General features: G+C 40.0%; 1 long non-coding RNA gene across 1 annotated transcript in view; it reads left to right on the top strand.

Annotated features, from left to right (window-relative positions):
• Positions 1-332: 332 nt before the first annotated feature.
• The window catches only part of LOC129549014 (uncharacterized), a 74,257-nt gene continuing 50,264 nt past the window's right edge, over positions 333-24,325 (top strand). The window contains exon 1 of the long non-coding RNA XR_008684433.1: positions 333-434. This is a non-coding gene — a long non-coding RNA (uncharacterized LOC129549014). The remainder of the gene's footprint in view (positions 435-24,325) is intronic.

Here is a 24,325-nt window from a genome sequence, read left to right as displayed (position 1 = left end):
TTGCTGCAGTTCAATTTCTTGACCTATATATAATATAGGGATAACAACACCTACCTCAAAAATTTACTGTGAGGGTTCAACGAAATAAAATAACATGCTTAAAAATTAAAAAAGAATCAACTTGTGATTAAAACAGAAAGCAGGTATGGATGATGGTGCTTTTTAAGGAGAGGTCCGCTGAGAAGTCCTCTCTGACAAAGTGGCCTGGAGACACAGAGAGAGACCTGAAGGAAGGGATCCATGCAGCTACTTCCTCCATGCCAGGAGGAAGAAGAGGCGGCCTGAGCTCTGGGTAGGAGCCTGCTTGGCATGTTCCAGAACCAGGAAGGAGGCAAAGGAAGGAGCAGAAGTCAAGAGCAAAGCAGAAGGGTGCAGGCTGAGAGGACTCTTTGTAAGGACTTTACCTTTCATTCCAAGTGAGATCCAGGGCGCTGGTGAGTTTTCTTTTTTTTTAATCAAAAATTTATTCATATTAATTTACTATTTCTTAAAGCCAAATTTATTTTTAAATTGGAATATAGTTGATTTTCATGGTTGTTAGTCTCTGCTGTACAGAAAAGTGAATCAGTTACACTTACACATACACCCACTCATTTTTAGCTTCTATTCCCAGGTGGTGCTGGGGTAAAGAATCTCCCTACCAATGCAGGAGACCCCAGAGACTCAGATCGGGACTTCAGTCACTGGATCGGGAAGATCCCCTAGTGAAGGAATGGCAACTCAATCCAGTATTCTTTCCTGGAGAATTCCATGGACAGAGGAGCTTGGTGGGCTACAGTCTGTGGAGTCAAAGTCAGACATGACTGAGCACGCACACGTGAATGCACTCAAATAGTCACTATAGAGTATTGAGTGGAGTTCCTTGTGCTATTCAGTAGGCCCTTATTAGTTGGTTATTTTATATATCAGTTCAATTCAGTCTCACAGTTGTGTCTGACTCTTTGTGATCCCATGGACTGCAGCACACCAGTCTTCCCTGTCCATCACCAACTCCCAGAGCTTGCTCAAACTCATGTCCATTGAGTCGGTCATGCCATCCAACCATCTCATCCTCTGTCATCCCCTTCTCCTCTTGGCTTCAAACCTTCCCAGCATCAGGGTCTTTTCAAATGAGTCAGCTCTTCGCATCAGGTGGCCAAAGTATTAGAGTTTCAGCTTCAGCATCAGTCCTTCCAATGAATATTCAGGACTGATTTCTTTTAGGATGTACTGGTTTGATCTCCTTGCAGTCCAAGGGACTCTCAAGAGTCTTCTCCAACACCACAGTTCAAAAGCATCAATTCTTCAGTGCTCAGTTTTCTTTCTGGTCCGGCTCTCACATCCATACATGACCACTGGAAAAACCATAGTTTTGACTAGATGGACCTTTGTTGCAAAGTAATGTCTCTGCTTTTTAATATGTTATTTAGGTTTGTCATAGCTTTTCTTCCAAGGAGCAAGTGTCTTTCAATTTCATGACTTCAGTCACCATCTGCAATGATTTTATATATATGTCAGCCCCAATATCCTGATTTTATCCCTTCCCCTATTTCCCACCCGGTAACCATAAGTTTGTTTGCTATATCTGTGACTGAGCTTCTACTTCTGAGCAGAGCAATGACACTCTCCAGCATAGGCTTTAAAAGATCATGTGGAAAGAGACTGCAGGAAGCATCAGGCAAGGCTGGGAGAATAGAAGCAGGGTGACCATAGCAGCCATCCAGGTGACATTTGATGGGGCTTGGACCAAAGTGGGCATATTGAAGGTGGAATGACGTGGTTTTATCCAACGTGTACTATAGAGGAGAAGCTGGCAGAACTGGACTTAGGAGGGAGAGATAGTGGCGAGTCAAGGATGACCCAGGGCTTTTTTCTGCCAGATAAACAGGCAAGCACTTTCTCCAGTTTATGAGTGAGCAACTGAGACGAGAAGGAACACAAGTTGAATATCGCAGAGCACAGAGCTGAGAAAAGATCGCTTCAACTGCTTACCACCTGCCGGTCCTTTAGACTCCAGGTCCAGTTCTCTTATTTTGTCAGACTGTGAGGCCACGGTAGTGTAGAAGAGCAAATCTCACTTCCTTGAAGTTTACAGTCTAGCAGTGGAATCCGAATCTAGAGCTAAGTGCAAAGTTTTAACTGACTTCGTGGCAACTGCCATGTGTGGCAGAGGCCACGGTAGTTTTGCGATCTGAGAACAGAGTGATCAGGGTGAGCTCAGAGGAATGGGGTAGGAAGAATGTAGAGAAAGAATCTTCAGTGCGATAGTTTCTGTGAAAACCATTATTGCTAGCAGAGTAAGGCAGAGAGACTGATAGAAGTGCAGGTCATTTCCAGGCATCAAAGTGTAAAAGTATTTGGTTAGACCTGAGGCTTTGAGTGGGGGGAGGGACTACAGAAGGGGTTGGTGAGAAATCAAGGGGTTAAGCTTGAGGTTGAAAAGATGATTTAGAACCAGATTAGAGCAGACATTAAATGCTCACCTAATAGTGAGTGAGCCCATAGCTTCTTAACAGAGATTAGAAAAATATTAATGTGATTTCAAGGTGATAATTAAGGATATTAGGAAAGCAATAATAAAATTTCCTTCATTAAAACAGGTCACGAATATACTTCTAATTTAATAACAAGCTGGATTAATCAGCGAGGCCTTAGAAGGAGTTTCACAATCAGGAAAGCCTTTGAACTTGATGGGTAATTAATGTCAATAAGAACAGAGATCCCTTTGAAATAATAAGACATTAAAATAAGGTGTGAAAGCAGTTGAGTGGCTTCCATTTGTACAAAACAACAAAACAGCTTCAGGCCAAATGTGTGCCTGACTCAGGAGAGGCTGGAAGCAGAGCTGTATTTGACCACCCAGTAGGCTCTAGAACTTTTTCATTTGTTTTGTGGGTGTGGCCAAGACAGAGCAACTGGGAAAATATTTGTATGGCAGAACTCCCTCCATATAATGCCTAACTGGTTTGGGAGCTTGGAGGGTGTGTACTCAGTATGAATGGGGCGGGGGGATGGGGGGGCAGTATTTAGTTAGGTCTTCAATCCATCCCAGGATTAAGTAGGGTATTGTGCAAAGAGGACAAGCCAGGAAAATGGTCTCCATATTTCAGTGTGATTTGTGTCCCAAGAGGGAAAAACAGTATCAAATCAAAGTTGTGGACTCCTTGAGAAAACTGTGGCTGCATGCTTAAAAGAGAAGAAAAAAAAATTAAACTGATCTTCTTTGGCCTTTTAAAATACATGAACCTACTTGACATCTCTTTTGCTGCTGTGGTGGAATGTTTGGTCCATGTGATTAACAGGGTTTAGAAGTGAAAGTATCTTTAGCTGTTTAGAAGTGCTCCGAGACAAAAAAAAAAAAGATCAATTTTTCAGTGTGGTAAAGGGTAGGTATAGGGGCTTCCCCAGTGGCTCAGGAAAAGAACCTGAGAACCTACCTGCCAAGCAGGAGATGCAGGTTGAATCCCTGGATCCAACCATTTTCCTGGGTCAGGAAGATCTCCTAGAGAAGGAAATGGCAACCCACTCCAGTATTCTTGCCTGGGAAATCCCCTGGACAGAGGAGCCTGGTGGTCCAGGCTACAGTTCATGGGGTCACAAAGAGGAGGTCATGATTTAGTGACTAAACAGCAACAGCAGCAAAGGGTGGGTACAGAGTGAAGAAGAGGGACTGGTCCAGCAATTTTAACACCTAAGTACAGTCACTGTGTGTTAGTGTCAATACATCCTCAGTTAGTGTGAATACATCCTCAGTTAGTGTGGATACAACCTCAGTTAGTGTGAATACATCCTCAGTTAGTGTGGATACATCCTCAGTGTGAATACATCCTCAGTTAGTGTGAATGCATCCTCAGTTAGTATGGATACATCCTCAGTTAGTGTGGATACATCCTCAGTGTGAATGCATCCTCAGTTAGTGTGAATGCATCCTCAGTTAGTGTGGATACATCCTCAGTTAGTGTGAATACATCCTCAGTTAGTGTGAATACATCCTCAGTTAGTGTGACTGCATCCTCAGTTAGTGTGGATACATCCTCAGTTAGTGTGAATGCATCCTCAGTTAGTGTGGATACATCCTCAGTTAGTGTGAATACATCCTCAGTGTGAATGCATCCTCAGTTAGTGTGAATACATCCTCAGTTAGTGTGAATACATCCTCAGTTAGTGTGAATACATCCTCAGTTTTCCACGGACAGTCCTGGAATTCTGAAAAAAAATACAAAAACACTTCAGTTAGATGGGTAAGTTGTGGAAACATCCGAAAAACAAAACAAAAACAGAAAAAAAAAAGATTATCATTGAACCAAATAAACATGAGATACCGCAGGAATATACAGATAGGTACAAAGAAGCCTGGTGGCTACAGTCCATAGGATTGCAAGAGTTAGACATGACTTAGTGACTAAAACCACCACATATGAGATAAAATGAAGGGCCACCGTGGATTGCATATTTCTTGTGCATCCTTGCTGTGTGGGTAAAAAGGAAGATAGGATCCGCGTATGATGAGTGGGAAAGGGAATGGATTGCTCTGCTCTTTGCTTCAGCGTATGTGGTTCAGCTTTTCAGGATGGATTGCAAAGAGAAACCAAACAATGTGTTTCTTCTCTACAAACCCATGCCATCTGGGATGGTCAGAGGAAAATGGACTAAATTGCAGCCTTGATGGAGGAAGATGAGTAAGCAGGAAGTGGGGGGAGAGGCAGAGACACCCCACAGATCACAGATCTTATGGATGCTGTGGAATCTGGAAAGATGGTCCGATATGGAAGAGGGTCTTTTTTCCAAACCTACTCTGTTACTCACTTGTGATGTGTCTGTATGCAAATTATTAAATCTTTTCTTTTAGCCACAATCCCCTTACATGATGATGACCTCACACTGTGTGTGTGTGTATGTTTTGCCTTGCTTTATTTTAATGGCACATAAACATAAAACGAGAGTTTTAAGTAAGGGGGTGTGAATTAATCCTTTTGAAAATAAATGCGGTACCCAAGTGGGAGGTACTGTTGTCATTATTTTTATTGGCGGTGGTTTTGGTGGGTGGAAGTGAGGGTTGACCACATGATCCCTAGGACTGGTTTGGCCCTGGCTGACAGGGCTCTTCCCTTTCTTCACTCCCACACCCCAGCAATGGTTGTGAAAGGGAAAATAGCTTTTATCATGAAGGTCCAGGGACTGAAAGATGCCGGGGAAATGGAAAGCTGTGAGAAACACTTTTAGGTGATCTTCAAATTGTCTGGCTCTCTCTTCTGCTTGTCGGGACTTAAAATCACTTTATGTTCAACGGGAAAAAATAGTCTACTTCTAAGTCTCAACCCCCGAATTCTGTTATCCGTCATATTCTTAAAAGTCATTATGCTGTAATAACAGAAGAAAATAAAGTTTCCTTGCCTTCATAACAGAATGAAACAATGAATTTACTTAAATTCCATTGACTTTGCTTTGACACAAGGAGTAATTTTTTGGTGTTTTAGTTGAAGATCCCACAATAGATTCCTAGGAAAGGTGGCTTATCTGTCCAGTATACCTTTAAAAATAGGGCAAATTCCTACCTAACTTTAAAAAGACAGATTCCATTGCATTTACACTATTATATTTGGCCTGTAGATCAGTGTAATCAACTTTTTTTTTTACATAAGTGGCACATCATTAAATTGCATCCTCACTAGAGTGTAACCAGATTTGGACTACAACACGGTCTAAGGTCATATTTCATAGACGGTACGGCGGCATACACAGGCTGCACAAAACCAGACCTCATGTACTATGGTTAAAGGGTGAAATTCAACCTGCTCTTCATCTTGCCAACAGTCATTCCATGACACGTTTCCACAAAGACCACAGCAGGCTCAGAGTGACCCCAGAAGCTTCCGAGGAACGACATGAGTGTCTCAAATTTTGTTTCATGATTCCTATTCCCTATCATAACCCATAGTAGTAACACAATAACTTTCATCACAGTCCAGCTTTCTCTCTACAAAAAGGCATTGAAAAAAGTGAAAAGTGGACATGTTAGTCTCTCAATCACTTTGTGACCGCATGGACTGTAACCCACCAGGATTTCTCAGTCCATGAAATTCTCCAGGCAAGAATATTGTAGTGCATAGCCATCCCCTTCTCCAGCAGAATCTTCCTGACCCAGAGGTCAAACATAAATCTCTTGCATTGCAGGCAGATTCTTTACCATCTGAGCCACCAGGGAAGCCCACAAAAAGGCATTACTTGATTCATATTCTGAAGAAGCAGTTGTTCAGGAGTGATACCAACTTATTCAAAAATTAAAATTATTCTCTTGGAATTGCTTATCCATTTTAGGATAGTAACTATGATAAATTTTATATTTCAACTTGAAGTGTGTTTCTTGGATGAGGTTGGCATTTAAACCGATGAAGAAAAAGCAGATCACTCTCTAAAATGTGGGTGGGCATTGTCCGATCGGTTGGAGGTTTAAATGAGATAAAAAGACCAACCTCTCTGAGCAAACTTCATCTGGATCATCAACGCCCCTGAACCTCTAATCTGCTGGCCTTTGGACTGGAACCTGGGACACTGGGGCTTTCAGAAAGCATGGCAGTCTCTTTCCATTCACAGTGAGAAATCTAGACTCCCAAAACTGTGTTGGTTCTGATACCCACTGAGTGTCCCGGGGTGGCCCACTCACCTTTCCTGGGGTTATCCTGTGCAGAGTGAGCTGAAGAGCACCTCCTGCCATCTCAGCGATGGCGTTTACTAGATAAATCTTGTAAGGTTCTTTGAAGATGAGAAGAGTTACACACCCACACTGTTTTATTGTTATATCTCACATTTGATCATATTCTTCCTAAAAGATCTCCACCATGATTGGTGCCCTTTGAGTTTTAGTGGCTGGTTTCTGTGGTAGATTTTATATCTCAGTAAAAAGGTTATATAATGTTTTGATTGTTTGGGGTGATTTTCCTAGACATCAAAGACATAATTTCTAAAACCTCTAAACTAGTTTCTATTTGTTTCTTTTATATAAGCCAGGACACAACCCCTCCTTCAGGGATGCTGTACCTTAACCTGGAGAGCCTCTTGGCCCAACTGAAAGTGAAGGATGGCTGGCTCTTGATTTAATTGATTCATAATGATAAGACTACTCTTAGCTTGAGTTGTATTCAGTTTTTCCTAAAATATAAACTATTTTCTTCCTCATTTCAGAACCTGAGGCATAGCAGAGAAGCAGTGTGTTGCTCACCATAAAAGGGCATGAATTCAAGACCTTTACACATGTAAACCAAAATTGTTCATTTTTCCAAAGACTGTTTAACAGTCTGAACGTGTATGTGGCAACCTTTGTTTCCCAGATGTATATTAAGTCTTGCATTTTTCTTTCAGTGTGTGCCAGTAAAAAGAAGAGGGAGCTAAAAGAATGCTCTTCTTTATGATGACGAAGATGGGAGGGGTATGAAAATATTTGCAAACCATTCCCAGATTCTCACATTCCCAGGGGCAAAAAGCAATGAAACTTTGGATCAGAGAGTTCCGCAGAGGCTGTCTAATTCCTAGCATTAATCAGAACCCAGCCCGTACCTCAATCTCCCCTTCATGTTCAGCCTAATGTTCTCTTTCTGCCACTGTCAATTCAAATTTTTTGTGTTCCTGACACTGAAAAATGTGTCAAGATGAAAGCTTACTATGGTCAACAAGCAAACATTAAGAAAAATAAAAATCATAAAATCATGCCTCCAGACATTGATTTAGCTTCAGATAAAGATAGAATGTCATCTGTGAGATGTTCCTAAGTCAAATTATTTCAAAAACGACACTAATTACACACCAACTTAGTTGTCGCCGAAGATCGGTTCCACCTAAACTGAAAAACCCAGAAGGCATAGTGTTTGATTTCTAAAATGGCATGGAACCCGGAAGGAAAGTCCCTCTGGTGGATGACAGAATCAGGATTCTGGAATATCTCAACCGGCTGTGATGATGGCCTGAAACTGATGATGTGAAATTGACTAAGGATAGAAAGGAAAGTCAGCACCAAGATTCAGAAAGTCAACCACGAAGATACAAAATAGAGAGACCTATTTAAATTGAACTTCTTGGGAAAAGGGACCTGGTTGACTGCAAATTCAGTTCAGGTGGTTGTGAGTCAGGTCGATAAAAACAATTGCATTACAAGGTTTATAGCGTTCATAACGGTGGGTTTAAGGATATAATTCATTCATCTGTTTTCTTCATCCAGCAGTCATGCTGTATGTAGGGAATGGCAAATATCCAGTCTAAGGAACAGAGCCACTATGCAGTTTACTCTGATGATGCTGTCATAGGAATTCAGGATCTATATTCCAGATTTTCACTTTTTTAAGGAAGACCTTTAAATTTGGATTGTCTTATAAAAAAATTCCAGTTTCCAAATACTCTGAATTAAAAAAAAAAGACAAAAAAAGACTTTATCTAGCCACAAGCTTCACGTTTTTACCTCTGTGTTAGCTCTACCATCTGGATCTTAGGAGAGAGATGTTCATTGATGATAAACTCTTGGTTTTTGTCATCTTGTAAGTGGCAGTATGGTTAATAGAAGTGAATGAACTCAGCAGGGAGGAAATAATATTTCCTGCTTTGTTTTACGCTAACTGCATATTGTTTTAGAATTCATTTTAATTCATCTACAGATCTTCCTTGAATTACAGTGGGGTTATGTCCTGTTAAACTCATCTTAAGTTGAAAATATTAAAATATTTTCCAAAATGCATTCAATGCATTTAACCTACCAAACATCATCACTTAGCCTGAAGTGAAGTGAAGTGAAAGTTGCTCAGTCATGTCCGACTCCTTGCGACCCCATGGACTGTATGGCCTGTCAGGCTTCTCTGTCCATGGAATTCTCTAGGCCAGAACCCTGGAGTGGATAGCCTTACCCTTCTCCAGGAGATCTTCCCAACCCAAGGTTTCGAACCCAGGTCTCCCGCATTGCAGGCAGTTTCTTTACCAACTAAACCACCAGGGAAGCCCTGGTGGCTCAGGTTAGCCTAGCCTCAGGTCAGTTCAGTCCAGTTCAGTCACTCAGTCGTGTCCGACTCTTTGCGACCCCATGAATCACAGCACGCCAGGCCTCCCTGTTCATCACCAACTCCCAGAGTTCACTCAGACTCATGTCCATCGAGTCGGTGATGCCATCCAGCCATCTCATTCTCTGTCATCCCCATCTCCTCCCTCCCCCAATCCCTCCCAGCATCAGACTCTTTTCCAGTGAGTCAACTCGTCGCATGAGGTGGCCAAAGTACTGGAGTAGCCTAGCCTAGCCTACCTTAAATATCCTACAGTTGGGCACAATGATCCAACACAAAGTCGATTTTACAACTAACTGGTGAATATCTCATATAATGTAATAAATACCATATTGAAAGTGAAAAGCAGTGGCTCTATGATTACAGCATGGTTATAAGTGTACTGGTTGTTTACCCCCATGATTATGTGACTGACTGGGAGCTGTGGGTTGCCACTGCTGCCCAGAATCACAATGGACTATCATACCACATATCGTTAGCCTGGGAAAAGATAAAAATTTGAAATTTGAAGTATGGTTTCTGCCGAAGGCATATCACTTTCACAACATCCTAAGGTTGCAAAATCAGAGCTTGAAGCGTTGTCAGTCAGGGGCTATCTATATTGGCATTGTAGCTACACCGCCTTGCATTAATTTTTAGCTGTTACTCTAAGGACTGATGATACATTTTAAAAGTTGAACAGTCCACTTGGAGTTAATACCATATCACTTTATGTTAATGCACAAACTTAGCAATCGTATAGCTCCGTGTTTCCTATCCTTCATGCTATAGCTGGCATAAATACCGTTGTTATTGTTGTCCAGTTGCTGGTCGTGTCCAGCTCTTTGCGACCAGCTGCAGACTTGGGTGGACTGCAGCACTCCAGACTCCTCTGTCCTCCACTGTCTCCTAGAGTTTGATCAGTTCTTGTCCACTGAGTTGGTGAATGCTATCTAACCATCTCATCCTGTGCCATCCCCTCTTTCACCTTCAATCTTTCCCAGCATCAGGGTCTTTCCCAATGAGTCAGCTCTTCGCATCAGGTGGCCAAAGTATTGGAACTTCAGCTTCATCACCTACATGCTTTATAAATCTCATAGTACAAAATTGTAATTTTTTTGCTTTTTATTTACCCACATGTTTCCCATTCCTAGTGTTCTTCATTTTTTTCTCTAAAGAGTCAATTTGTACTAAGCATCAATTTTCTCAGCCTGAAGAGTTCCTTAAAGCATATCTTATAGTACAGATTGCTGACAATAAATTTGCTTAATTTTTATTTAATTGAAAATGGGTTTATTTTGCTTTCATTCTTAAAGATTCTTTTCATTAGATATAGAATTCTAACTTGAAAGTTTTTTGTTTCTATCATTTCAACAAATTGATTAATTGCCTTTTGGCTTCCATAGTTTCTGATGAGAAGTTATCAGCTACTTATACTATTGTTTCACTGGATATAATGTGTCATTTTCTCTGGCTGCTTCAAGAACATTTTTTTTAATCTTTGGCTTTCTTTAATCATATAGGCCTCACTATGATTTTCTATGTATCTTGACTGAGTTTGCTGAGCTTCTTGAATCTAGAATTAGCTCACCAAACTTAGGAAGTTTTTAGTTATTAATACTTCAAATATTCCTTTATGCCCTATTGTTTCTAGGATTCAACTTATACATATATTAGGACTTTTGATATTGTCCCACAGACCAACCTTTTTTCTTCCTGTTCTTCAGACTTTATAACTGTATTTATCTACAACTTCACTCGTTTTTCCTGTGTCATTTCCTAGTTGTTAAGCACATCCAGTAAATTTTTTTCTTCAGGTATTATATTTTTCAGTCTTACTTTGCTATTATTTATAGTTTCTATTTAGCACTTTTCATTTATTACACATATATTTTCTTCATATTTTGGATGATACTTAAAATATTTACTTTAAAATCCCTGTTTGCCAATTCCAATGTATGTGTCACTCTGAAACCAAACTCCTAAGTGTTTTCTCTAGGTTTCTGTTATGTTTCTTTGCATGTTTGGTAAGTTTGTCTGTGTGCCTAATAAAACTGAACATTGTAAAAAATATGTTTTAGGGACACTGGATTCTCCAGTTATATTCCTCCAAAGATCATTGATTCTTTTGCTTTGAGTAGGCAGTTAATTTGGTTAGAATTGAATTCTAATTTTGTCATCCTTGTGGTGGGCAGCAGATAAAATCTCTGTTTACTTCTTTTAGCTTCACCTGAACTATTTGGAATCTTCCTTACGCATGCGTATTTCAAGGGTAATTCAGAGACATAGAATTTATGCATAAAATCTTATATATAATTCTCTGGCTAGCTCCTATTTCGTTTGGTCTCCCCAAAAATAGGTCTTTGGGCTCTTCAAGTCTGAAAAACTATTGCTTCTTATCCAAGTTTTAATTGCCAGACTGAGACTTCGTATCTGGCAAAACAAACAGTAACAACAGAGCAGTTGCAGAAGAAGACTTATCAGTTACTGTTTCCTTCTTCCGAATATCACTGCCTCTCCGTCTCTGCTGTCACTTTGTGTCATTTTGTGTCTTTCCAATGTCTTCAGTAATTGATATTTTTATATATTTTTATATTTTTTCCAGAATGTGTAATTGTTAACTGTGATACAGTTTGTATAACAGAGACTGCTCTGCTATTGCCAGAGCAAGGAAACCAAACAGGTAGAGTGGAGCTAAGAGAAACTGCTCAATCCACTTCCACTAGGCAAGTTAATTGGGTTAACTATTCACAGTGGTCACCTGGTCTAGAATTCCATCTGTCTAAGCTCAGACTACCAGATTCACTAAGGCCTGCATTTAATCCTCCCAACTAAACTGATAGTACAGAAACAACTAGCTTCCTGAGACCCCCTATCTCTGGAGTTGTTCACCCCAAAGTCACTTTCTATTGTGAAACTGATCTATTAATATATACAAACGATGTCATGTCACTTCCCTGCTTAAGGATTCTTCCTTGCTTCCTGATTTGCTTATAGAAGAAAAATGAGATCTCTTAGCAGGGTGTATAAGATCATATGAAATTTGAAGTCTGGATGTTGTGACTCTCTAGAAATTTTATCATCCCTGTCCTAGCCCCACTCCCACCAAGCACACTCTGCTCTAAGAACAAGAAAATCTTGTTGAGATGTGAAAGTCACCTGCAAGTTCACAGTGCCACATACTTGCAATTAACATCACATTACCCTGTGTTATTTTTCACATTAGCCATTTGACTTTTTATAATATAATTATATGATAGACTTATTATATCATAGACATTATATTATAATGTCTACTTGACTTTATCATACAGATCTGTATTTTATTATATATATATATATATATTTATTATTATTATCTATTTTCCACATTGCAATGTGAGGATTGTAGTACCAAAGAGTTGGTTTGGTTCACAATAGTATCTCCACTACTCAGAAGAAAGCCTGGCTTATAACAAGCACTTCAGTAAATATTTATTGGATGAATATTGCTCTTGTTGGCTAGGATTCCCTCTCACTCCCTGCCCAAAACCATGGAGCAAGGGCATTCTGAGAACCCAGGGTCAATTGTTATCTTCCTTTTGGAATTTCCTCTTAACTTTCCCTCACTCGTGTATAATTAGGTCTTCATCCATTTTTCCGTAGAACCCACCTTCCTTATTTCTCCTTCTTGTTTCTCTGCTTCTGGGTTTACCACTGTACCACAGTATTAAAGCAAAATTACCCATGAATCAATCTGTAGTATCGTTCATTGTCCGTATTCACTGCATAAGTCTTAGTTCCCTTCAGAGTGTCTGCCCTTCTGGCGTGGCTCCCTATTTGGAGAAAAGCTCTTTTATCCCCATCAAGCCCATGGATAAGGTCTAAGACAGACTTGATTATATGAAACTCTAGATAAGGGTGATGTTTTAATTATGTGTGATTTTTTTTTTTTTTTTTTTGCTTCTAGGGAAAAAGGAAAATAGTTCATTAATTATTCTAGCAGCCTTAGACATAAATTAGGAAATTACCGGGAAAACTGGTAGTTGGTTTTAGGACCCCAAACCAAAGTGCTCTTTTGGATTTATTATTTTTTAATATTTGCAAGCCTCCTCAGGATTAAACCTTCAGGCTTATTTTTTCCATATTGAATTTGTGGTCACATCACAATCAAGTACTTTGAGATTAATTATGTATACTCACTCATTCAGTCAACAAGCATTATCCTAGCATTTCGAGAACAAGCTCTCTTCACCCTAATCTGGAAAGAATTGGAGTAAATGACACAGTATGTGTTAATGTTAGTTGCTCAGTCCTGTCTGATGCTTTGTGACCCCGTGGACAGTAACCCACCAGGCTGCTCTGCCCATGGAATTTTCCAGGCAAGAGTACTAGAGTGAGTTGCCATTTCCTACCACAGGGGATCTTCCTGACCATGATATAGAACTCACATCTCTTGCGTCTCCTGAATTGTCTGCCAGATTCTTTACCGCTAAGCCAACACGCACCACATGACATAGTGACAGGTAAATTAACTCAAAGCATGAATGATATTGACGAACATTTCTACTTTTACCACCCAGGGAAAGATCTGTAAGTGCTGAAATTGTTTCAAAAATTCTATAAGTCTATAGGTACCTCATCATCATAAAAGAAGGTTAAGAAATAGCCTATTGTTGTCCCCTCTGAAATCTCCTTTCAAGAAATGAATATAATTGGGTAGGGGGAGTTTTCAAAGTAAAACAACCCTTTTTACCTTGTTAATCTACTTTCTAAGTCTTGATAAGCCCCCAGAAACCTGGATTGCTGTTTGTTCACTGCCCACAAGACGGTAGATAAATATTCTCAAGAGAACAAGTACACTGTCACCTCTTTGGTGTTTCTGGTTATACAAGAGTTTTTGAAAAATGTATATATGCGTGTGTGCACACAACGATGTACACACAAATCACAGACTTCCTCAAGAATGAAATGTTGAGGTCCTCTAAGCATATTTCAGCCTTCAACTTGGACCCTGAGGCTGCATGCCCAGCTATGACACATAGCCCATGTTTATAAAGTCAATTTAATGTCAGTTGTTAGTATCAGTTACCATCATTCCAGATTTAAAACCACCAGCCCAGAGCCCTTCTCTGAGTTCCTACAGCCCCTGGTAGCTGTACCAGGCACCTGGCACTTTTATGCACACTCCCTTATATTGTTCCTGGCCTATCTATTTAAACAGGCCTCTTCTCTTCATTTTATTACAAATTCTTGAATCTTGGGATCATGTCTGATGTTTCTCAGAATCCTTGTTAATGTCTAGTCCAGAAGGCTGTTCTAGCAAATGCTCCAAAAAAAAGTTGTTGATTGAATAAAAATGGATTTTCAGTTTTATGAAAGAATATTTTTAGAGTAAAGGAAATATTCACTTTTGTGTTTGGAAAATAAGGTGATGAATATGTCTCAAAAAGTGAAATGGAGTGACATCTTACAGGCTGCAAGTTTCCACATCAACCAATAGTTTCAATATAAAACCCCAACCCAACTTCATGAGTAAAATAATAGAAGACAAAACAGAGAAGGTGACAAACCGGATTTAGTATTCTCACTTCTTCAAAATGCATTTCCACCATAATCAATGGAGAAAAAGAAACAGAGCTGTCAGTCTTTTTTTGAGAGGAGGCATGTGTGTTTTCTCTCTCATCCTCTCCCTCCCTCTCCCTGCTTCTTTCCCCTTCTGAAACTGAGTCAGACCAGCCATATTTCCAGTTAGAAGTTGGCACTGGAGCCCAGCAGCTGTTCAGAAATGTCCAAGTGGACAGCAAATGGCGTTCATGGAGTTAACGGCGGTGACTCACTTGGGATATTCACAGCAGGTCAGCTGAAACCATCCCCTGCTGTAAAGGGAATTTAGTCCCATTGGGCAAGAGCCCAAGAAAATGAGCTGAGCTTGATAATGGCATCGTGTCTCTTCGTTGCCACTGGTTGCTTTGCTGTTCTCAGTTTTCACAATTTTTTTTTTAAAGTGGATTTTTTTCTAACGCAATCATGAACAGTGATGGGAAGAACAGGCTGAGCAGCTGTTGACTGTTTGAAATCACAGAGGGGAGGTTTGGTATCTGGATCTGCTCAATACAACTGGCCTTGCAAGCTTTGACGATGACTTTCACATATAAAATTATGGGTCAGAGGCAAGAAGCTGAGTACACTTCATGCCAGTAAGTCTAGCTTGGCCAATGTGAAATGTGGGGGATTTCTTAAAGATTTCATTCATCTAGAAATACTTTTCCACAAAACACTATGATAGTTTTAAATTTACCCAACTGAGCAATAATAAATACAGAGCAAAGCCATCCAAACAAAAACAAATATGAGAACTAGAGCATGCTCATCTTTTGTGAGCTTATACAACTTTTTCCTTAACACAGAAGGGGATGTATACAAATACGGATAAAGCTGTGGTTGTTTTTGCATTATAAAATATGGTAAGAAAGAGTAATAAAGACGTGTGGAAAAACCTAATTACCTGAAATAACAAGACCTTGACAAGAGACCTATTGTTTTCCAAATTATTTTTTAAAAACTCCGTAAGTCAGACAGAGAAAGGCAAATATCAGGTGATGCCACTAATATGTGGAGTCTAAAGAAATGATGCAGATGAACCTATTTAAACATGGACATTGAGTCGCCAATGAGGAAAACAAACTTAAGTTTACCAAAGGAGAAAGGGAGGTGAGGGATAAATTGGGAGATTGAAGTTAATACATACACACTACTCTAAACAAAACAGATAACTGATCAGGACCCGTTGTACAGCACAAGGAACTCTATTCAGTACCCAGTAATGACCTATATCGGAGTAGAATCTAAAAAAGAGTGGATCTACGTATCTATATAACTAATTCACTTTGCTGGACAGCTGAAACCAGCACAACACTGTAAACACCTATACTCTAATTTAAAAAAGCTGTAAAAGGCTGATATCTTAGATTTGTTCTTTACAGGTACAAGTTTAACAAATAAGGAATGATAATTACTGATATTAATGATAATTAGACGTAAGCTTCATTTCCCGAAAATTTGGGCATGAGATCATGGTTTCCACACTTAGATGAGATCTTGTTTCCATTGTACTTATTTGGTAGAAAAATCTGATTGGCTATTTGAGTTCATTATAATCAACTTCCTTTTTGTGATTGAATCCAAAAGCTAATTCTGATAGCTTCAGACCTGGCTGAAGACATAATGAAAAATAAAGTAATTTTCCTTCCGAAGAATAAAAATCTTTCCATTAAAAGTTTGGTAAAATAAATGGTTATCAACTAGTATAGCTTGCTAGGTACTTTGATGAATTAAACAGTTTTAAATACATAATTTTAAAGGCATTAAATGGTTTTTTCAGCTCAGCTCCTTTAAGAATACATATTCTAAGTCCAGAGGAGAAGAGCTATCCTTTCTGTATTTTTATAGAGGACTGTGGAGGCAGGGGAAATTTCATTGTTTGCTCACTGCCTACCTCACAGTAATGCTTAATAAATATTGGTTGAATTAATTAATTTTGACCACAGGAACTGCAAGTATGACAAGGAGTGTCATCTTTTCTTGGCAGAGGAGCAGATGGATTGTTAAGATCAAGTAGAAGAGGAGATGGGATTTAGCATGATTTAAATCCAAATTACTGCAGCCATTAGAAGGCAGGCTGGTGGGGGAGTTGCGAAAGTGACACAGTCCTATGAATAAGTTTGTATTGGCCTGGGCTGAACTCCTTCATTCACATGGTATCAAAGGCCAACAGAAAATGCCACAACTGGAAAAATAAAAATGAAGCAGGGCATCAAGGTGTCCATGGGGTAAAGGAAGAGGATAAGAGTAGCCACAGTTACAGAAACAGATGGCCTTTAAGAATCGATTGCTTTGTTTCTCCTGCTATTGTTTTCATCCTGGATTCTTCTTTTTTCATCTTCCTTCATTTTCACCTCACGTGGGACTGCCTGGAAAAATGACTGGTTACATGTTAGAAGCTCTTGAGCATTCTTATGAGGGTATTTTCTATCCTTTGATCCTATTAATCTTGTAGATCCATTTCACACTATTAATCCAATCACCTTATGAGTATCATAGCTAAATGGAGAATGGCATTGCTCTTTACAGATGAGCAACACTTGCTTCATATATATATACACACAATAGATATTATACATAGATAGAGAGGTTTCTTTTAAAATTTTTATTTATTTTTTAATTGAAGGATAATTGCTTTATAGAATTTTGTTGCTTTCTGTCAAAATCAACATGAATCAGCCATAGGTATACATATGTCCCCTCCCTCTTTCCAGTTCTATTTCTTTGTGTATACATATGAAATGTATGTGTCATATATGAACATGTGATATATCTATTTTATGTAGCATATAAAATTATTATAATATCTTGCATATATTATACCCATATTATATATAGATATAGAGAGAGACAGAAAGAGAGAAGAAAACAAACTGATGAAGTGTTGCCTTGTGATCTGTGTACATAGCTTTATTTTCTCTTCAGGCTTATGTTTAATTGTTATTCCCTGATATGTGTCTTTTATTCTAATTTGGGGTTAATCATTTAGCATCAAATAACACCTACTAAAGACACAGTACAATATACTATTTATCGTAACTGAGTAGGCACTCACTTGGTCTTTTTTGGTGTTATCAGATTATTGAGAACTCCGAGTTGTATACAAGGACACTTTCTGATAGATAAAAGATAGATAGGTAACAGAGAGATGAATATACACATACACACACCGGCACACACACACACGAATACTAAATGCATGAAAGGGACCCCACTGTAAGGGATGTTTATTACAAGATAGCAGTAGATTTATATTGTTTCAGAAGCTGAAATTAGATTTGTGCTGCTCCTTTGGTCATGTTTTATTTCGTTATTTCCACATAAAATGAGACCAGAATCTCCTGCATGGAAATCAGCTTGGCATTTGTCACGTCTGTATCAAGTGTCTGAACTCATTTTTATTAGCAGTCCTTTTCCCCATTACACTTCCTGTGTTTGGTCATGCAAAACAAGCAGAACACTGTGTCATTGTGCTGGGGACACTCCTTACGAAAGCCAGGGAGGAACAAAAGCTGGAACCAGAGTTAATGGGACATATTAATAAAAGGAAAAAAAAAGAATGTTTGAGTACAACTCCCTGAAGTGGAGGGCCTGCTGGTCTCCAGGTGTGAAGTAATTCAGACTCCAGGGCACGCAGCTCCTTCCCAGGCATCTGCTGTTTCAAGGATGCCCTGCACTTGGTGTCACAGTTTGTTTTATACGCAATCAGAATATTACTCTCCTTGTGAACTGATTTGCGAAATGTTTGGAATATGCTGGAGGAGTTCTCCTGCCTGAGATGCAAGAAGTCAGTGAAATTAGACAACTTGTAAACTGAAACAGGGAGATAATCTAATCTGATTTCATGTTGTTACTTCCAAAACTGTCCTTATTCCCAGACTGTGGACTTGCAGGCATAATGTGCATTTTCAACACTTTAAAATGAGTTTGGAAGGAAGAGGTTAAAATAGGCCTGAAGGGGAGTGTTGTTTATAGACTCATCTACAAGTGTGGCTGAAGAAAAGAAGAGCTCTGTTCTAGAATCGATCACCCCCTATCCCAGGACCACCTCAGGCCAATTTAGGCAGTTTCTAGGACCTTGGACAAGCCACAGACCCTCTCCGAGAATTGTTGATCAGTTTCTAAGTTATTTCCAACTCTTTGTGACCCCATGGACTGCAGCATGCCAGGCTTCCCTGTTCTTCACTGTCTCCGAGTTCACTCAAACTCATATCCATTGAGTCAGTGATGCCATCCAATCACCTCATCCTCTGCCACCCCCTTCTCCTCTTGCCCTCATTCTTTCCCAGTATTGGGGTCTTTTTCCAATGAGTCAGTGCTTTGCATCAAGTGGCCAAAGTATTGGAGCTTCAGCTTCAGCATCAGTCTTTCCAATGAATATTCAGGGTTGATTTCCATTAAGATTGACTGGTTTGATCTTCTTGCAGTCCAAGGAACTCTCAAGAGTCTTCTCCAGCACCACCATTTGAAAGGATCAATTCTTTAGCTCTCAGCCTTCCTTATGCTTCAAGTCTCACATCTGTATATGACTAATGGAAAAAACCATAGCTTTGACTATACGGACCTTTGTCAGCAAAGCGATGTCTCTGGACTTGCTTGTTGGAAGAAAAGCTCTGAGAATTAGATTCTTTAACTAAATGAAAAAACTACAATTGATGCTATCAAATCCACTTCTAGAATGGATGATGGAGATGATCTTAGAAAATAAACACACTGCTGGTCTTAAAAGTAGAGCCTTCTTTTTTACCTATTGTCTGTAATAAGCTTTTCTCACATGCTTGCTGAATTATAATATGCCCTTTTCATAATACTGAATAGGAAATTCAACTTATTAATATTTTATCATATATAAATTCAGATTGTGTAAACTCAAAGTACTCTCTTTTTCATAGATTCCCTGATATGTTAATTTTGATACTTCACCATTTCTACTTGAATCAGTTAGAAAGTGAAAGTGAAAGTCACTCAGTCATGTCTCTGCAACTCCATGGACTATACAGTCCATGGAATTCTCCAGGTCAGAATACCAGAGTGGGTAGCCTTACCCTTCTCCTGGGGATCTTCTCAATCCAGGGATCGAATCCAGGTCTCCTGCATTGCAGACAGATTCTTTACCAGCAGAGCAACCAAGGAAGCCCAAGAATACTGGAGTGGGTAGCCTTTTCCTTCTCCAGGGGATCTTCCCAATACAGGGACGAACCCAGGTCTCCCTCATTGCAGACAGATTCTTTACCAGCAGAGCAACCAAGGAAGCCCAAGAATACTGGAGTGGGTAGCCTTTTCCTTCTCCAGGGGATCTTCCCAATACAGGGACGAACCCAGGTCTCCCTCATTGCAGACAGATTCTTCACCTGCTGAGCTACCAGGGGAGCCCTGCCAAGTCAGTTAGGGACACTGCATGTTCATCCTCACCTGGATCACCAGCATATTCTGTTTCACTTCCAGACCTTGGTACTTGGTACCCAGCCCTCAGCTCTCACCTTCGCCTGGAACTCTCTTTCCCTCCTTTCTAGCAGCTCTCTCTTCCCCCATCACCCCCTCTAGTCTCCCCACTCTGGCTTCCTCTTATCCTCCAGATTCACTTCCTCTGATAAGCCAGGTTTGGCTAGCCTCCCCAACTCCAAACAGCCCCACAGCCTTCAACCTCTTTATCTCATTCTGATGACTTGGAATCTGACACATAGGCACTTATGTCTTAGTTCTGTTATGCACTGACTGTTTGGTCTTGAGCAAGTTTCTCTGCTGAACCCCAGACACTTGATCTACAGACTGAAGCTAATAAATAAAACTTCCTCATTGGGCTGCCATGGGGATTAAATAAAAAAGTACACAACACACAGCTCAGTGGTTGTAAACACAGCTCCCTGGTAGCCAATTCATCATCATTATTAGATAGTCTTTCTTAAATGTAAGAAATCTAAATAAACTTTTGGAAAATCGTGGTTGAAGACTTGGACATGGTATTGATTGAAAAGGGGCTCTATATTCTTTATGTCAGTAATTAATTCTCTCAAGCTTCAAAATGGCCTGGAGGGTCAAATCCTCCTCTCTCTCCCAATACCCCAGGGCCAGGGGCTGGCCTAGGCAAACTTTGATAGAGTATACAGAACTAGTGAGAGAGCACTGTTGCTGTCGTTCAGTCACTCAGTCTTGTCTGACTCTTTGCGACCTTTGATATCTGTAAAGGATCTCAGATGCTTCTAAGAAGCAGCAAAGTTGGAAGCCACTGTTTAGGGTGACTCACAGCAGGAGGAGCAGGGGCCACATTTTGATGGAGGCCTAATTTGTGTCTTAGAATGTGTACTTACTCTCTTTGTTGACAAGTGTACCATCATGGAACTTCAAGAAAAGTTGGGATGGGAAGGTGTGGACAGACCACAACCTTGATCAACACCCTTGTCACGTACACACCTTGTAAAATATGGGGAAGAGTGAACTTGGTCTAAAATTGTTTAATGGCAGAGTTTTCAAGTGGCCATCTCAACCAGAAAGGTGGTCAATATGAGACTGAATACTCTTGTGGAAAGGAAAAATTCAGCCATACATCATAGACTCATGTTGCTGAAACATCTGAGTGATTGATCAAGGTTAGTTTCAGTTTCTATTCCAGGCTGGAAACAGTCAACCCAACACAATGGTTTTTTTGTTTGGGCATGATTGATGATGAGCTAATGATTCTGAGCATAATTATACAACAGGTTCAGGCACTTCATAAAGAGTGTTCCAGGTCTTCATAACACATCTGAAGCCTCAATTTAGTAGAGAAGTTGTTGTCTTCTCGTTGATTATGGCATCTTATAGCTGTATCAAATTTGTTAAATATGTTTGATTTGACTATAGTACATGGCTTATTATTAGAACTAATCTGTCAAAAGATAGTTCCAGTCCACTGAATTTGACAGCAATAGTAAGATACTGGGTTTGGGGTAATATTATAAGTCTGAGATAGTTATCATATTCACATTAAATAATCCATAGAGAGTCTAGAGAGGGCATGCATACTGTGATAAGTCAAACATCTTTCTCTGTGTTTGTTCGTGAATACTAAACAAGGATTTAACACAAACAATAGTGGAATAAAATCTCACTCTAACATAAATTTTTGTTCCCCCAAATTCACAAATTCTGTATATCATCACAAAGGAGAGAAACGATGTAAACACCAAATTTAAGGGAAAAAAATCAGTGCAACAGCATTGTAAATCAACTATATTCTATATAAAGTGTTCTAAAATTTTAAAAAGCAACGCAAGCAGAAATATATCTTTTTTAAAAAGTACAAAATATTCCATGAAATATTTATTTCAACTGTGACAAATAAGGCTTATTGTCACCTGAATAGTAATTCTGACCCCTTGATAATATTAGTACCTTCATCAAATTATACTTAGCCTTCTCACACTGTCATGTAAGTAGATTATAACAATAGGTAAATTTCAACCAGGCGTCTTCCTCTTTTTGTGTTTTCCTCTTTTTTGTGCAGCTATTCTTAGAGAATTGCTCCATTAGAAAACACCATTGCCTGTCTTGATTTCCTGTGATAGAATCACTATCAATCCTGGCTGTCAAAACCAATGTGGCCAATTAATTCTTGTACCCAACAAGTACAGGATGCTGGCCCAGAGTATGAGACATCCTGGAGATTAGGATACAAAACTGTGGAAGAAACAAGTGATTCGGTGATGATCAGGAAAGTGGCTCAGGAAGGAATGCATATTAAGTCCTTTTGTGAATGTCTACAGCTTGGAGGTTGAACATTTCCCATGGACTGAGATCAGAGCCTAGCCTAGCTTGAATGCTATCCAAGAAAAGAGATAAGTTCTTTACTGTTGAAAATCCAGGTGTCTGTAGACAGATGAACTTAAAGTCAACTATAACTTAAACATTGTTTGCTGAATGGCTGTGTCCCTTGACTTCTGTTCTTTACTCTGAGCTGAACTCATCCTGGACCATGACCTCACCTCTTCTTTGAGTATCGAGTTCTGAAAGTTCTAACACATGTGTATGTGTGTGCACAGTCGCTCAGTTGTATCTGACTGTTTGTGACACCATGGACTGTAGTCCACAAGGCTCCTCTGTCCATGGAATTTTCCAGGCAAGAATACTGGAGTGGGTTTCCATTTCCTTCCCCTGTAAGTCTTTCTTCCATTCAGCACAGGATTTGGAGGTTCCATGATCAGCTTAACTTAAGCCATCCAAAACCAGCTTTATTGTGTCTCTCTTCTGCCCTCACTTCCGGCATCACACTGATGCACTCCTCATCACTGCCTTTGCATCTGCATCTGCCTAGGAGGTTTCTCCCCAGACATCCTTGGTGGCCACTTCCACAACAAACTCTTTCTGGACCATCTTGTCTTTTTGCTCAAGATGACCTTCCCAATTCCAGGTACTCCTTGCTCCCACACCCCCTACTTTTCATTTTCTTTGAGCTGTAGTTGAGTGGGCTGAATAACGCCCTCCCCTGAAAAAAATAGATATCTGCATCCTAATTAGTAGAATTTGTGAATTGCTTGTTGATTAGTCCCTAAGTTGTGTTCAACTCTCTTGCAATCCCATGGACTGTAGCCCTCCAGGCTCCTCTGTCCATGGGATTTCCCAAGCAAGAGTACTGGAGTGGGTTTCCATTTCTTTCTCCAAGGGATCTTCCCAACTCAGGGATCGAACCTGTGTCTCCTGCATTGGCAGGCAGAATTTTTACTACTGAGCCACCTGGGCAGCCAGACTCTGTGAATATGTTACCTTTAATGGCAAAGACTCCATTTCCCAGGCAGTACTAGTGGTAAAGAATCCACCTGCCAGTAGAGGAGACACAGGTTTGATTCCTGAGTTGGGAAGATCCCCTGCAGAAGGAAATGGCAAACCACTGCAGTCCATTCTTGCCTGGACAATCCCCTGGCCAGAGGAGCCTGTGACTGTGGAGGCAGGCAACCATAAGCCAAGGGATACTGGCAGCAACCAGAACAGTACATGCATCCAAAACTTAGAGGGCAGCATCCCAGCCCATAAACAGTTGACTCCCAATATCTAAGGAAGCCCAACCTAGGTAAGAAGAGCTGTCCACCTAAATTTCATTGGACCACAGATGAATGATTGAGTCCAAGAGAACCATCTGGATGACCCACAGACTGATGAATAAGAATAAATGCTTATCATTTTAAGCCATAAAGTTTCAGAATGTCCATCAGCAATAGCTAACTGATACATAGGCAAAGAGCAAATGTTAGGTAGTATTATGAATGCACAGTAAGATAGAATGCTACCATTTTTTATCTTCTTCAAGAAGCTATCACTTTGATGTCCTATAGCACTCTGGAATAACATGCCCACTCACTCATCTCTGTTGTTTTTCTTATCATCTTAACATTGATACTACTTGTATATTATTCATACATGAGGCGGTGTGCTGCAATACTCAGTGCCATGGGCTCTGGAGCCGGACTGTGTGGGACTATTTTCTGACTGTACCATTTATTACCACATGACCTTGGCAAGTTCTTTGTCTGTGTTTCAGTTTTCCCTTTAGTAAGACGTGGATGATAATATTACTACTTACTAGAACTGTCGGAGAATCAGTCAAATCAGTGCCCCAAGTCCTCCATGTGCATATCCTTTGCTCAATCAATGGGGAAAGAGGAACAGAATGGAGAAGTTGTTTCTCCCAAGTAGACAGCTAACTTCTCAGGAGAAGGCTTCCTGTTCTTTTCCTCTCTAAGCTGCTAAGATGACACCACCCTTATGGCAGAAAG

This window comes from Moschus berezovskii, chromosome 1 (assembly GCF_049115385.1).
Source record: "Moschus berezovskii isolate FMDL1 chromosome 1, NW_MosBer_1.0, whole genome shotgun sequence".
NCBI classification, from domain to species: domain Eukaryota; kingdom Metazoa; phylum Chordata; class Mammalia; order Artiodactyla; family Moschidae; genus Moschus; species Moschus berezovskii.
The sequence above is the reverse complement of the archived record's forward strand: the minus strand, read 5'-3'. Positions and strand labels throughout refer to the sequence as shown.